Source organism: Alligator sinensis, unplaced genomic scaffold (genome assembly GCF_000455745.1).
Source record: "Alligator sinensis unplaced genomic scaffold, ASM45574v1 scaffold751_1, whole genome shotgun sequence".
Lineage (NCBI taxonomy): Eukaryota > Metazoa > Chordata > Crocodylia > Alligatoridae > Alligator > Alligator sinensis.
This window is the reverse complement of record NW_005842325.1, coordinates 1,502,124-1,518,467: the sequence shown is the minus strand read 5'-3', so window position 1 is coordinate 1,518,467 and position 16,344 is coordinate 1,502,124. Positions and strand designations below refer to the sequence as shown.

At 40.7% G+C, this 16,344-nt stretch overlaps 1 pseudogene; it reads right to left on the bottom strand.

Annotated features, from left to right (window-relative positions):
* LOC112551076 overlaps positions 1-16,344 on the bottom strand; it is an 81,349-nt pseudogene that overhangs the window by 42,682 nt on the left and 22,323 nt on the right.

Here is a 16,344-nt window from a genome sequence, read left to right as displayed (position 1 = left end):
CAGTGCCGAAAGTTGTCATGCTGTATGCACACATCGTGGCTGAACTGAACATCTTGGGGTGCTTACAAAAGTGATGTTTTCACATGATCAGGACCCTGAAAGCACTCTACAGCCATGGGGCAACTTATGTGCACAGCTGCAGAGAGCTTTTAAAATGTCCAATTGCATGAAAAATGAATCCTGGTCAAATAAGGTATAGGTGCTCTAAAGCAGAGCACCTGAGGGAACTTGTGTTGTCTCCAGGGTTAATTTTTGTGGGGCTGGGCTGGTGCTCATGCTGGGGCCTACATTAGTGAGCACCAGCCTAGCCGCACCCCCAAAGTTGTCAGTGTGGGAGGAGAAGGGTGGGAGAGGAGAAGGGAGTTGCTGGAGCTGTTGACTGCTTTGCTTGGCCAGAGCTGGAGTGGGGACAGGGTGGAACAGAGTCCCCTTGCTTCATGGCCTCTCTAGCTACCCCAGGTGGGGTACTGGGGGAAGCCAGGCCAGGCCTATGAGGCAAGGGGACTCTGTTCCAACCCAGCCCCATCACTCCAGCTCTGACCTGACAAAGGAGCTGGCAGGTCCATGCTGCTCCCTTTCCCTCTCCCTCTCCCAACTTCCTCACTGACAGCCCTGATGTGGGGGAGGGGGGGCAGTTAGTCAGTAAAGTGTTTAAAGCAGTAAAGCATGATGAGTTATAATGAGGCCCCTAAACATCTGTCGGCACCTTTAGTTCCATGTCATGTGACATTATGAATCCTAGATGGACAAATTGAGGCAGACTAGGTATCCTCAATCGAGCAAGTATGATCAGACCATGCCTGCCACTGGACTGACTGATAGTCCTGTGTTTAACACAAGACACATTACCCACAAGCTACCTTCATTCAAAGCTTTGCCTTGTGGCATGGATTTCTCATTAGTGTCATTTGATAGTGTTAGACACAACGAACAGAACACAGGGCTCTCCCTTCCCAGGCAGAGGCTTCATCACTGCAGTGTTTCAGAGTCGCATTCACTCTTATTTATTCTTTCTCCGACTTCTCACTCTTTCATTACTGGCTACACAAGAGAATAGCTCAACAAGAGAGTTTGAGAAAACAGATTAATCTCAAAAAAATATCTAATGTGTGTTTTGCATGCATGCCATACTGAGACATTGCACAAAGCTGATAATGATAATTAGTCACTCAGGCCATTTATACACATATTTTTTTCCCCACAACATGCTGGAGAACTGCAACTTCAGAGCAGACTCAATTAATCAAGTCTGCCCCACATGTGAGCTGAGGCAAACTGCGCTGTGCTGCATGCATTTGTATAAGCAGCAAAATGTGCCTCAGCCCACAGAAAATGGTGGTGGTGATCTTCTGAACTAAAGCAACTCGGAGGTATTTTAGTTCAAAAGTGCACTGCCGCCATTTTCTCATCGCTGAGGCACATTTTGCTGCTTATACAATTGTACGTGTCGCAGTGATGGGCGCTTTGGAAAGCACCTGGTGCTGCAGTGCTTACACATGTAAAAATGCCTTTAGAGCATGATTCATCATTCCAATATCTTGGGGTGATTGATTAACCAGATTTTACTGTAATTTCAGACATATCCCTGTCTTCACAGTTTTCTACTGATCAGGTCACATGTTATAAAGCACATGTTAAATGCCATTAAAATGTGAAAAACCCTATGTTCAAACAGTAAAACATGTTAAGCACACTTGTATCATAGCAAAGTTATGGCTTTGCACAAGGAGAATTTTCAAATCAGTGGTGATGTGTTGGGGGTGCACATGGGTGTATGTGCACACCCTGAGATTGGACGCCTCCAGTCTGCAGGTGGTTGCTGCTCACCCCCCCCCCCTTCCGCCACTGATGCTGCCTGCAGGCAGTCGCCGACCAGCAGGCCAGTGCCCGACCCCTGAGATTGTGGGGGCACTGAGGGAAGTACCAGCAGCACTTCCAGGCTTGCTGCCAGCACTTCCAGTTTGCCACTGTTAACATCTGTTAACTTTAAACCTTCATAGAGCTTATAGCTAGGAAAGAAATTCAGAAAGAATCTTATTTATAAAGGAAACATACAATAATACACATTTTAGCAAAAAAGTATTTATGTGTATAATTGTGTTTGTATTTAAGAAAAAAAAATTCTAAGTGAGAAAATTATTTGCCTATTGACTACATTTGGCAATACATAATGTCAAACAGAGCAATATAATTATATTGATTGTAGCAGGGCACTAAGATGTGCCTGCTCCTTTAAGGCTGAAGCAGCCTAGCCAGCAGAGCTCCCCAGCTGTGGGTTGCTGCAGTAACAGTCTAAGGAGGTAATTGGATAACACCTGCAGGATTCATATGACTGGAAGGTGACCGGGGTTTGGAACATATATGTTCAGGGCTGGAGATAGCAGGCACTCTCTCTCTGGCAACTACCAGAGAAGGAGATCCTGCATGTGAAAGCTGCCTGACAACTGGTGCTGCCTGTGTTGCTAGTCAAGTGCTGCTAGACTTTAAGAATCCCCTGGGTATTTGGGGGGGCATGCTGTATCAAGGGTGTAAACTTGACCCCTAAATGGGGCATTGATAATACTTAAGCTATAGCTTAGAGGCTTTTCTTTGCACTTCTGTTTACACTGCAGGACCAGGATGAGGCTATAAGGAGAGGTTTGGAGGCCTCATTAGTGCCTGGAAAAAAGGTCCCAGAATTTGGGTAGAGTTAGTGATAGGCACAAAGAGAAACAGATGCCCTAAGGCAACAGCTATGGGGTTGCAGAGAGCCCTAGCACCAGATGGGCATGGATACAAGGGCACGGAGAGCCCTAGTGCCAGAGGGACTCAGAAACAAGGGTGCAGAGAGCCCTAGAGCCAGAGGTATGCACATATGAGGGCACAGAAAGTCTAGCACCAGCAAGGCATAGATACAGGGGCATAGAGTGTCAGAGGGACATAGAGTGTCAGAGGGGCATAGAAGTAACACCTGTGAGGCATGGGACATGATAAGGGGAGGTTGGAGTAGTATATAAATCCTAGACATCAGGATATTAAATGGGCAGCCTCTTGCCTAGAAATAACTTATTCACTACATCAAAGGCATGGCAAGTGAGATAGGTGTGCAGACTGCCCAGACAGGTGAACGGGCCATTGTGATGGCCGGCCTTGAGATACACACGTGTTACATTGATCATGGGATGCATGTTTTGACTCTTCTCCATTTTAAAATTGCATATATAACTTTCGTTGTATGTATGCTTGCATGTAATACTGTCCATGCATATATGTATATATGGTTGCCCATCAATATTGAATGTGAATTCCTATAGTGTTTTCTTTTGTTGTTCTGAATTTGTAAAGAAGCAGGATTTTTTGTTTTCTGTTCTTAAACATTCTGATGGATATTCAACTTCATTATGATAGTAACATCTTACTTGTATAACAGCAGTATGAATGTAAATGATCACAATATACACTGACGGCAGTAAATGTAAAGTTACTAAATGTAACAGCTTTATAACAGTAATATTAATGTCAGTTCGCCACCTCTTTTATGTTTTTGTAATGCCACAGTAAATTTGAATGCTAGTTTTATAGAAGCAAATACAATATCAGCAATAAGGCCTATTCAGGCATACAAAACAAGGTAGTAATTTCATCTAGACCACCTGCTGACACAGTAAATCTAAATAAGCTATGTATGCCTGCCCCATATTGATATTTGCCCTCTAGTGCAAAATTACTATAAATTTACTTATGCAGGTCTTTTTTGAAACAAAGAAAGTAGATGAAATTGTTTGAGTTTCTTTAAAGAAAGATAATTGTCAGAGTTCCAGCACTAATTTGTTTCTTGCAGAAATCATCTGAAAGTGAATAAGTATAAGCTTTGCTCTTTATGTGTTGCTCCTGAAATTACAGCAGTGGAAAACAGGAGGCAGCTAGAGATTTGCTTGTGGTGATTACTGTACAAACCAGAATTCTCTAGGAAGCTTGAGGAAATACTGTGCCTTCCTTAAAGACATGGTCTGATGGAAATATAGATGTATAAAGTACTTAGGCATTGCTTCACTGAGAATTACAGTACTTATCTTTTATGGTGCTGACTGAGTAGTATTCCATAGTTCTAAGTTAGGCTCCTATATACAAAAAGATTTCAAAGTATAACTTCCTGCTTATCCTTGACTACGTATTACATATTATAACTTGATGATTCTCAAAATGTTTACTTTATTATGAACAAAAGAGTGTAACAGAGTACAAATCCATGGTAGCCATGATACCCCTGGAGCCCGCTCAGCCCTTATCTAATTTGTCTCTCTTTGGGCATTCCCCGCTTCTCCTTACCTGCCACACTTTGATGAAATGCTACTTTCAGAAAAGGGAGATTGCCCCAGGGATTCCCAATTCAGATCTCCCCTCATGAACACATATTTCCATGCTCATTGCCTTAAAGACTAATTACATGGCTCCAACTGTACTTTACACCATGCCCATGTCTCACAGATAATACTCATTCCTGATGACCCTCCTGGGCTATAGTCTCCCACTCTCAGTTCTTGTCCCTCCTGGACTATGTGTTCCTTTGCCCCTTCAGTCTCTAGCTGTGACCCCAATCCTTGGCCCTTCTCTCTGGGCCCTGGCACCTCTATTAGGGAAGTCAAGACTCCTGACTTCCCCTGGCCCTACCAGTGGCCCTACTTAGCCTTTGTCCCATCTCCAGGACCTGGCCCCTCTCCTAAGGCCAGTGAGACCTTCAGGCTCTGTGACCCTGTGGTTACTTGCTACTCCTGGACTACTGACCCCTGGGCCCTGATGATACTCACCCCCTCCTGGGCTACAAACCTCCAGACTCTCTGGTCCCTCTCTCCCTTCTGGGCCAACTGGGATCCCCTTACCTCCTCTTAGTCCTTTTTATTAACCACCAGATGCTTTACCCCAGCTTCAGATGTTGCCCAGAAACTCCTCTCTCTGTGGCTCTCAGGGTTAGACTGCATGATCAGCTCCAGCCCTAGGCTTATATGCTTCAAGCCTGGCCCCTTTCTGGTCAGGTGACTGTATAATTGAAGGCTGCAGGCTACTTCTCTTGCAGCCTCTTTCCCACCTAAAGTGATGGGCATGCTAAGTGCCCTGTCACTCACAGCTCTATGTACTGGGAAAATAATATTATTTCAAGGGACTTTCTGATGAAATCAAAATTATTCATTCATCTCAAATTTGAAAAGGTTACAAAGGCAGATGTTTTCAATATCCCTTGCTCATGAATACAATCACCATGTTTTTATGTTGGTCATGGCACTTTGTAGGTCTATTGCAGACACTTCCAAACAGACAGGTAAAGAGGGGTTAAAAGAAATATAAAAATGCATACCCTCACATTCATTCAATACTAGAACACACTTGTATTCTAGAACTTTTTGCCTTCTAATTTAGTTAATCTCCTACCCGTGTGCATTCATGGTCATAGCTGATTTCTTTGGTAAGTAAAACAAATGGCTATTACTTTTTAATTCTTGTTAGCATTGCAGAGCTGATACAGTTCAGAGAAAGTGAGATGCATTCCACTGTGGCTTAACAGGATTGTTACTGAGTTCTCATCACAAAATCTTCATGATCAATGATGCATAAGCCAGGAAAAAGTATACCTTGAATTTTCATACAGCAGATTGAATTTCAGGGGTTAGATATCATCTTTTTTTTTTTTTAATAACAAATTGAGCATATTTCATCTGAGGTCATAGAGAACAATAAATATGAAAACCTGCAATGCCATTTCTGAAGAGTACAAAGGTAGAATCACAATTTACATTGAAGCAATAAAGTGTAAAAGAGGCAAGAAAGTCTAGATAGTAAGATCACTTTCACTATATTGATATAGCCACATTTCATACTCTATGCATTTTATTATTATCATCTACTAGCTGATCACAGATGACATTCCTCGTGTTATGAATTAAACAAGACCTGGTTTCATGACACCACTATCCCTGCTAGTGCTTACAGGCTATCACAGCCCTAGAGTAAGCCAGCAAGCTCATTGCTCTCATGCCACTTAAAACAGGACAAAAGGTGGAAGGATTAAATGCTTACTCAAAAAAAGTCAACATCAGACCTACTGTTGAATTTAAGGGGACTGGAATTTCACCTGTATTCTTTGATCAGAGGGGACACAGTGGCTGGGAGGTTAAGGTCTTTCATCAAACCTTGAGTGGCATGAATTCAAGCCCTGCTCCAGATTTGTGTCAAAGGCTACTCCAGTTAACCCAGCTCTAAATGGGTATGTCATCATTTAAGCTGAGGAGCCAAACTCAGATAGAAGTGATGCTGACCACATCACTTTTTTGTGTGCAGTCAGTTATGGAAACTTGTGTGCTAGTCCTATTGAATGTTAGGGCCAGGATAATTTTTAAGTACTGCTTCAATTGTTTCTCTTCCTGTGTGGGTATGTATATATAACACTGAAATTTGCCTAGACTTTGGGGATGTAACTTCCACCCCATATTAGCATATTAGGCTCTAAAGGCATTTATACACATACTCCAGGAGTGGGGGTGGGAGGGTACATTAATTAGAGTGGCTCTGAGAACTCATCAAAAGAGCTTTAGTTAAAGGACCCCTGTCACCATTTTTCTGTGCAGGGATGTTGATATATGAAATGCTGTAGTCTGCTATAATTATCATGTTCCAGCAGACTCAATTAATTGAGGTGATACAGTGCATCGGACCAGCCTTGCTGCTCGTGTATAGGCAACCTCAATTTCACTCTATTTTCCAGTGTGAAAAAATTAACAGGATACAACATTCTTTTAATGAATAACTAGTTTCAAATTTCCTGTTAATTGGTTTCACTTATATTTGATAAATGGACATTCATTACCTATTTGAGACAGCAAAACAAGGACTTGTTATCAGTCTGAGAGAGAAAAAAAAAGCAGATTTCAGGTATCAGTCATAAGCTAGAGAACACTAGAAAATTAACCCGTAATGTTCTATATGTTATACTAACAAATTACCCATCATGAATGATGGTGGGGTGGAAAGAAACGGAACGCCGCCACCCAGCGCCCCGTCGTGCTGCCGCTCCACCTCTGGCTCCATGTGCCTCCCTCCCACCTGCCGCGTCTGGCCCCATGCACTCCCCAACCCCTGCGTTCCCCCACCCCCTGCTTCCAGCCCCATGTGCTCTCCCCGTACCCCCCACATTCCCCCATTTCCCACCTCCAGCCCTGTGTGCCCCCCCAACCCACATGGGATACTGAAGGACTGCAAATTGCTTGTTTTCTCTTTGTAGAGCAGACTGAAGTTACCTTAGCACAAGCTAGGTAGCATGGTCCAGAATTCACCCTCACCAGAAGTGATGCAACTTTAAGGTGCTCCAAGGGCACCTGTCACAAATTAATGAGCTTTAACATGTTAACACTTGCATTTAAGTGTTGTTTGTATGGACTGTCATGTTAACTTCACCCTTATAGCTACTTTAAAAAGTGGCCATCTCCCATTACTAACTTCCTTAGGCTCCTTAGTTAGGGATTATGTTTAAATTGCAACTTCTATCACTACAACTGGCAAAACTTGTGTGTGTGCATGTATGTCTGTTTGTATAAATGTGTGTGCCTATACTGGCATAGCAGGTGATGAAAAGGTCACCTACATTGTATTATCTTCTGAACCAGGCCCCACAGAAACTCTGTGAGTTTCTGATTGAACTGTTTGCAAAAGTACTTCCCATTGTCACAGACAGACAAGGTTCTTTGGGTAAATCCATTATCTTATATTAGACTTGGTCTAGACTTATTAGACTTTTATTAGACTTGGTTCAGGTCTAATAAAAGATATCAGATTTACCCAAAGAACCTTAGACCAGGGGTGTACAAAATGTGGCCCACGGGCCAGATGTGGCCTGCCAGGACATTTTATCCGGCCTGCAGGGCCCCTAAACATTTAGTAAATTAATATTTATCTGCCCCTTGCTGCCTGGCACGCAGACCTTAATGGCTTGCCAAAAGCTCAGTAAGCAACCCTCTGCCCAAAATAATTGCCTGCCCCTGCCTTAGACTAACACAGCTACAAATTACACCCCTCCCATTGGTCACATGAACCCTCTGTGATTTCTGGTACTGTTCATACAGTGAAATGAAGGTGCAGCTTGCTAGAATATCTGCACTAGCTTAATCTAACCAGCATAGGTAAAAACAGCAGGAAAGATGTGGCAGCACAGTCTTAGGCATATGCCAGTAATCACTGACATATTTTTGTTGCTGCTGCTATCCATGTTAGATTAGGCCAGCACAGCTACAGCAGGCTCTGTCAGAATCATACATCTATTCTGCTGTGGAGACAAATCTGTTGATGTCAACATAAACCATTTCTAATAGAAGTTCCATTTCCATACTGCAGTAATAGAAATATTACAGAGGAGAAATGTATAGAGCCACTATGTTTGTAAAACTATATGTGATTATGTAATTAAAGATGATTATAATGTATACTCATCTCAGGGAAGAGGTCATCTTAACTTTGACATTCCTTAACTTAGTTATGCTTACACATGTGCCATAAACATTAAAAACAAAAACTTTTTGTGAAAAACAAATACATGATTTTTATTTTCTGGTGAGTGAAGACTACAGAGATGGGATATATTTACTGTGTTTATTGTGATTAAACTAGCACAAGACAAAAGTGATCCAATGTAATGGATGAGAATGTGTCTCAGAGGGATTTTAGTAGAATTTTCCTGTTCATTTGCAATGGTTTTGTGCATAAGAAATCTTGTTTATTAAATTAATTATCTTAAAAACACCCTGTAACCATGACATGTGGAAACTGAGGAAGTTCTAAATTTTGCAGCCTTAACTGTAATCTGATTGGAATAAGGAGATACTGTTTTGTATTCCTATTGAAAATATATTGTATGTGAATTACTTTAGGACCATTGTGAGATTCAAATAGGAATCTGAAATAGAACAAAATGTAGTTATTCTCCTGAGTATGTCTCAGATATAAATTGCTACCTTATTCTTGCCTTTTTTATGATTTGTGACATAAGAATGGATTACATCTGTCCTGTTTTCTATTTTGGTTGTGGTTTTTGTCATATACATGAAAAGGGAAATGAGGAAGAATGAAAATCCATTCTCATTCTTCAGATGTAAACCATTTGCATGACAGTCTAAAAACTGAAATGAAAGAGAAAGAAGCAAAAAGCAAACTCAATTCTAGTAACCAGATTTGTATTCTTACTGGAAAAAAATAGCATGAAATTAACTCATTTATATGACAACTTTAGTGTAGTATTCTAATTTTTCACTCTCTATTATCTGAAGGCAGGCAAAAATTATGACCTTGATGCTGTCAAAATAATGACTGAGATTTATACATTTGCTCCCTTGTTAGAGTCAGTGTCATTACAATAAATTTATTTGGTGCAACTATCTGTTCTGGTTATAATGCTTGTCAGAAGAATGAAGAATTTTAAAAGTTTATGGATCATTTATAAATATTTCATATTTGATTTTTCTGGAAATTTTGCCTCTACATCCATCAACAGGTATAGACTTTGGAATACATGGGGAAAGGGTCACAGAGCCAGCCATAGAATATTAAAAAGATGAACCCTCCTCCTCTTTGTTATATGCCATGTTATTATAGATCATGGGATATAGCAGACCTACCAATTCGGATAAATCATGCTGTGCCACATAGGAATAGAGGTGGAAAATAATACAAACATCATAAATCCTTGGTGGTATTATAAAATAAATCACAATCATTTCCACGTGACTACAATTGTGATTAGATGCTGACATTTATGGGTATTTCACATGTTCAAGAAGAGATTATCTTGATTCATTGCATTTTAAATAATTATATGGCAGTGCTGGGTGTCTGGTATAATCTGATCTCCCCAAAATGACAAAGACCATGAGGAGAACTATAGGGAACCAGGAGATATCCTGAGCCAAAAGTCCTCTGAACAAGTAACTCTAAGACAGACATATGTCCTTACAGAACCTACAGGGCTTAAGACATGAATGTTCTGTTCTTTTCAAAGAATTAGCAAGTTACTCCACTCCACTGACAGAAGAAACAGGAGGAAACACATTAACTATTCAGTGGAGAATCTATCAGATTCTAACTGTGGGGAAATGTTTTGTCAGGCATTCGATCCTGTATGGCCTCCGTTTTCTAAAGTATTCTTGTAATCAAATGGAAGGGGCTAAGTATGCAACTCCACTTACTGCGCTAAGAGAACCACCATTAGTAAAGCATACAGAAACCCAGGGATACAAAACCCATAATAGAAATAGCAGATAAAATTATAAGGCTGGGTTTTTTTTTTACATGTTTTTATTATGTCTGAGAAATTCACATTCTTTAAACCAGTTCCCTGAAGGAAGCAAGACATCAAGGCATGTATAGAAGAATTTGATTCAATCATTTGATTTTCAGGAAACATGCATCATAATTTAAATGGTGTTTTTGTCTTAAAATCATTTAAATGTTTTGTGTTATTTATCTTTAAATAAAACATGAAAATACAAAATAGGCAATAGAAGTAGCATGAGGAAAAGAAAATGCTATGAAGAAAACAGTTAAATAATGGACAGTCTTTGTAAAGGACCAGATGAAGAGGGCTTTCCTCCTAGTAAGACTGCACAGGAAGAAGTCTAGTAGATTCAGACAGAAATCCAGTAGTGCATTTTTTAATAGCAGTAATGTCATCCTGGAAGAAGGTGCAATATCTACTCCTTTCTTGCATCAATGTGGTCTTCACCTCCTTTTTGAATGGCTAGTGGGCCAACTATGCTCCTGTGCAAATTGGCTGAATTTTGCATAGTTGCAATGGGGGGAGGTATATCTTTGTACTGCCTTCCTCCATATCCCTGTGTCTCTATGCCAGTAATAATCAGTCCTTAAATACATACTATTGCAATAGAAATAATGGAATATTGCAATAGAAAAAATGGAATACTGCACACACAGAACTAAGGGATATTTAGGTTGCAAGGCAAAGACTCAAAGTTAGGAAGTGCCAGGATAGGGATGGCTATACAACCATGATTTATCTGCCTTGCACAGTTTTATTTACCTATTTATAACACAGGGTCCTTACCTCATTTAATGTACACAGTATATTGTGCTCAATAAATAAGCAGCTATTCAATATGTTGTTTTATGTGTACTATTCAATGCATGGCCCACAGGCTTATTTACTGCATGCTACCCTACATTTGTATACAGAATTATTCATTTACTCCTGGCTTTTTCATGGCATTTATCACTATAGTATCTAGGAGCTTCAAAAACATATATTCATTTAAAATAATAGTGGATTGCATACAGCTGTTTAGGAGTACCCCAGCTGTTCATCTCTCATAATTTTCTTTTTAGAGAGCTTTAAATAGTGGTCTTCAGGAGCAACATGAGTAAACAAGAGCCTCTGTCTTTAATCCAATAGAACAACACTAAAATGGTCTATCTCCTTTGATTAACAAATAAAAGGAATTTCAGGTTCCTTATTTCTGGTCACTAGCATCTTTAGGTCTACATGACCTGTGCAGGTATACAATGTTCCTCCATATGTGCATGCATGCACCCACCCAGAAACCCATAGTGACATCACTCCATTGCTAGCAGGTCACTGAATTACTTCGATACCTTCTACTGTCCTACCTGAGTACCTGTACCAAAATAAAATCAACCACTGAAGGTGCAAAAACTCAACTACAGAAAAAGGAGCACAAATTGCATTAAAAGCTAGGTTTAGTTGGCAGATTGGTGACTATATATTTTCCCAATATGCACACATTTCCATTTAAAATGCCCTTCTTAATTTCAACTGAACCTGTACCCTAGTCCAGAGGACCATCTGCAATTTCTCTGATACATTTTGACATTTTTTTTTATGTATGCAGACACATGACTTAGGGGAAAACAGCCACCTACAAAACTCATATAACTAATGTTTGTCATTTTTCATATGATCTGAAGTTCATGACTTATTCAAAGCTTCTTTGTAAAAACATTTTCTCCTCTCATTGTTCTTGAAATTGTAACCACTGAGGGCACAGAAACCAAATATTAATGTAAGCTTCTTTTTTTTTCTGTTTAGAACCAAATATTGTAGGGCAACTTGTTAGAAAATAGAACAAAATAAACTTGCTACATGAGCTAGATTTTATGCCATTTTTCATGTTTGCAAGGATAAAACAGAGAGTCATAGCTTGGAAAGGTCATCTGTCTTTCCCTTTCCTGCATATTGTCTTTGCAGTTCAAACAAGTCTAGTGGTTAAAAATAAATCAGAATAACTGGAGTATATAGCATTGTATCTATTATATCCATTTCCCATGTGTTCCAGCTGCACTATTCAGCTTGGAATTTAGCTTAGAGAGAAGCTAAGATGTGTCCACCATTATCAAATCTAAATGCTAAGTTCTTTGCCTGTTTATCTCTGCAATAGATTATGTGCATATGGATTTATGACACAAAAACTGTTCTGAATAGGATGTGTTTATAACCAACAAGATGGTTTGTAGTGGGTGAGAATATTAGATATTTGAGGTAGGCAAGGTTCTTTGAGTAGAAGCTATCACATCTACTCAAAGAATCTTGCCTGCCTATGTCCTTAGACCAACATGGATACAACCAAAAACCCAGCAGATGTTTGAGGTGGAATTTCAGATGGTTGTCCAGTTTAATAATATTTATTTCACATAACACAATTAATTCTATTTTGTCTGATGTTTATAAGACAAGAAAAAAAAAAAAAGCCAAGCACTTCAAAACTGTGTTATGTTAAATCATAGTGTGATGTATGAATTAATCTACCTCACTGGAAATCAAGTTCTTCATATTTCTGAATAAAATATAGAGGGTTACTGTGTATTTTCTAGCCAGCAGGGGTTCAAAGCATAATCAAAAAATTATCTTTAAAACAGCTTTTCATGGAAAAGGCTAGTCCCACAAACTGAATTATACAAAATATTCATAATAATTTCTATGAATATTTTAATGAAAAAATAATTGAAATAAAATAATTTATTTAAGAATATATTTTTTGGAGAAATTCGGAAGTTTCACTTAGAATTAGATTTTATAGATCTTGTTTATTTTTAAATTTGTATTTTACATTATTTCCTGATATTTCGGTAATAGTAGTGCATAATCTATGCTGTTTCAAATTGTCAAACCATTCAATGCAAAAGAAGCACAGGACACTTTGATTTAGAAAGAAGGTATGATATTTTAATTAATACTAAGGAGTAACTGTTCTTGATGTTTTGGGTGAGATCTAGAAACACACATTTAGGCATGACAAACTGAGTTTTACAGTCCTTAAAAATTAGGTGCCTAGCCCCATTTCCTAGACCCCCTAGAGAAACTTAGGAACCTTCAGAATGTGATTCCAAAGACCTAGGTGCTGACTCTTAGGAAATACTAATGACCATGTCTACAGGAGATGCTTTACTGTTCAGTACATTCATCTACTACACAGTAAAGTGTCACTGTCTACATATGCATGTGCTTACTGTGCAGTAAATTTACTGCACAGTAAAACCAAATAGCATTAGTTGTATGTGTAAACATGCCTGGCAAATTGCCCCAGGTGCAGTAGGGGAGGCTGGGGCTAGCAACTGTGCTGGCCCCAGCAGCCTTACCTTGGGTCCTGGAGGTCTCCTGGGGCAGCAGTGGTGCTGATCTGGCTACTCAGAATATGGCCAGCAACCAAGGCATAGCTCTGGCTGGTCAGGCTCAATTTCTGGTGGCTCATGCTGCTGTCACATGCACTGTGCCACATTTTTTAGTGGCATTTTTTTTTACACTGGGATCTCTTGGTGTCAAATTTTGGGGCTGCACTGCTAATTAATAGCATGGTGAATGTGTGCACATATGCCGTGTGCAGTTTGTGACACCTCAAACAGCTTTGAGGTGCCGCAAACTGCACATGCACAATCGTCAGGACATGCCTCCATAGTTTATTGATTCATGCTGTCATTTAGGAGGTGGATTAAAATGCCTTCTGGCAGAGAAGCTGAGCTGCTCCCTGCCCCAGACTCCCCTCTCCACTCTTACCTTCTGTTCTGGGCACCAACCTGACCCAGCTGGGAGCTTTCAGCTTCTCCCTGCCCAGGCTGGGACTGCAGTGTTGCTGACTGCCCCAGAGAAGCACAGTTGCAGCAAAATGTCAGGGTGAAGGAGGAGAAGGGGTGGTGAGAGTCAGGGGGTAGGTACAGGGGGAGCAGGTACATGGAGAAGGCACATGAAGGAGAAGGTGGTACAGAGGGCACGTGACAAGGGAACAGGGGCAGGCATGGAGGGACAAGGGGCAGGAGAGACATGTGACAGGGGTTTAGTCCTTAGGATTGCACTCTATGCTCCCTAAATTGAAATGATGGGTATTTAATTGAAACCCACCATTTCAATTTAGGATTTTATTTTTCCATCACTGTTGTTACAGCAAGGATCCTGATCCTTTTTTTTTTTTCCAGCAGAGCCTGTTTGTGGCCAGGGGGCAAGCTGCTGGCAGGCCGAGTGGCCCCTCAGCTGCAGGGGGCCCTGATCCTTCCTTCAATGGCAGTGGTGCCCCCTAGGGCTGCCCAGGCAGGCTGCTAGCAGGCTTGGTGCTGCCCCAGCTCAGAGGCAGCACATGGCCCAATCCAATTCTTCTCTGAATCTGAACTGGGGCAGCACCCACCCACTAGAAGCCCACCGAGGGCATGAAAAGCACTCTGTCCAGATTCACAGATGATACCAAATGAAGCAGTAAAGTTAACACACCAGAAGGTAGGGAACAAATCTAGGCAGATCTGGACAGCTTGGAAAAGTGGGCAGAACAGAATAGGATGCAGTTCAATAAGGAGAAATGCAAGGCTTTGCACCTAGGGAGAAGGAATCACCAGCATACTTATAGGCTGAGGGAGGACCTTTTCAGCAGCACAGCAGTGGAAAGGGATCTTGGAGTCACTGTTAACTCCAAGATGAACATGATTTGTCAATGTGATGAAGTGATCAGAAAAGCTAACCACACTTTATCATGCATTAGCAGATGCATGACAAACAGGTCAAGGGAGGTGATCCTTCCCTTTATGAGGCATTGGTCAGGCCATGGATGGAGTACTACATCCAGGTTTGGGTGCCACACTTCAAGAGGGATGTGGAAAACCTTGAGAGGGTCCAGAGGAGGGCCACTCGTATGGTTAGGGACCTTCAGGTAAGGCCCTACGAGGAGAGATTGAGGGCCCTGGATCTCTTCAGCCTCCAGAAGAGAAGGCTAAGGGGTGATCTTGTGGCTGCTTACAAACTCATCAGTGGGAAACAGCAAGGAATAGGAGATGCTCTTTTTACCAGGGCACCCCTTGGGGTAACTAGGAACAACAGCCACAAACTGATGGAGAGCAGATTTAAGTTAGACATCAGGAAGAACTTCTTTACAGTAAGGGTTGCCAAAATCTGGAATGGGCTTCCAAGGGAGGTGGCACTCTCCTGTACCTTGGGGGTCTTTAAGAGAAGGCTAGACATACACCTGGCTGAGGTCATCTGACCCTGGCGCTCTTTCCTGCCCAGGGCAGGGGGTTGGACTCAATGATCTGCTAAGGTCCGTTCTGAGTCAAACATCTATGAATCTATGAACTCTTGCACATGTACAGGGTGATGCCATTAAGCCACACAAAGTGACATTTTTGTCACATGCATATTGTAATGGTGTCATGTGTACAATCTCCCAGGGTGTCTAAAAGACTGTTTGATGCACAAACAAGATGGTTTGGGTCAACAACTATATTACTTTGGTACAAAGAAACATTATCATAAAAAAGTGTGTTAATATAGAAGAAAACTTCTCAGAAGTCAGTATGAGACTATGGAATGAACTTCCCTATGAACTAAGCACCCAGACACCTCATCTCACACTGAATGCAAGACACTTTTCTTTCACTTTGCCTTCTCTTCCATAAACTCATAATATTAATATTTAAAACAGAAAAACACAAACTAAACAACAACTCATCACCTATGAAAGCAAGTCATGCTGCAGAACCTGCTTTTTTACCTGTGAACAATATAGAAGAAAAACAAGATATATCAGCAAAAACAAAGCATTTGAACTATGACTCAGGTAGGAAACATTTTCCTTTTTCCTAATCAAATTAATATAGTTTTCTGGGTTATATGCCATGAGATCTGCTGCCATAATCAGCTATTAATGGCTCAGTATGGCTTCTTCCATTATAGAAGGCAGGGTAGATTGGTGCCTTATAGACTAACTGAATTAGACACAAAATTTTGTAAGAAGTGGCTTGTTTCATTAGATGCTGTGAGGGGATTGCAGAAAGCATAGCTTCTAATTAGAAATCAGTAATTAGGATACAAGCATAGGGAAA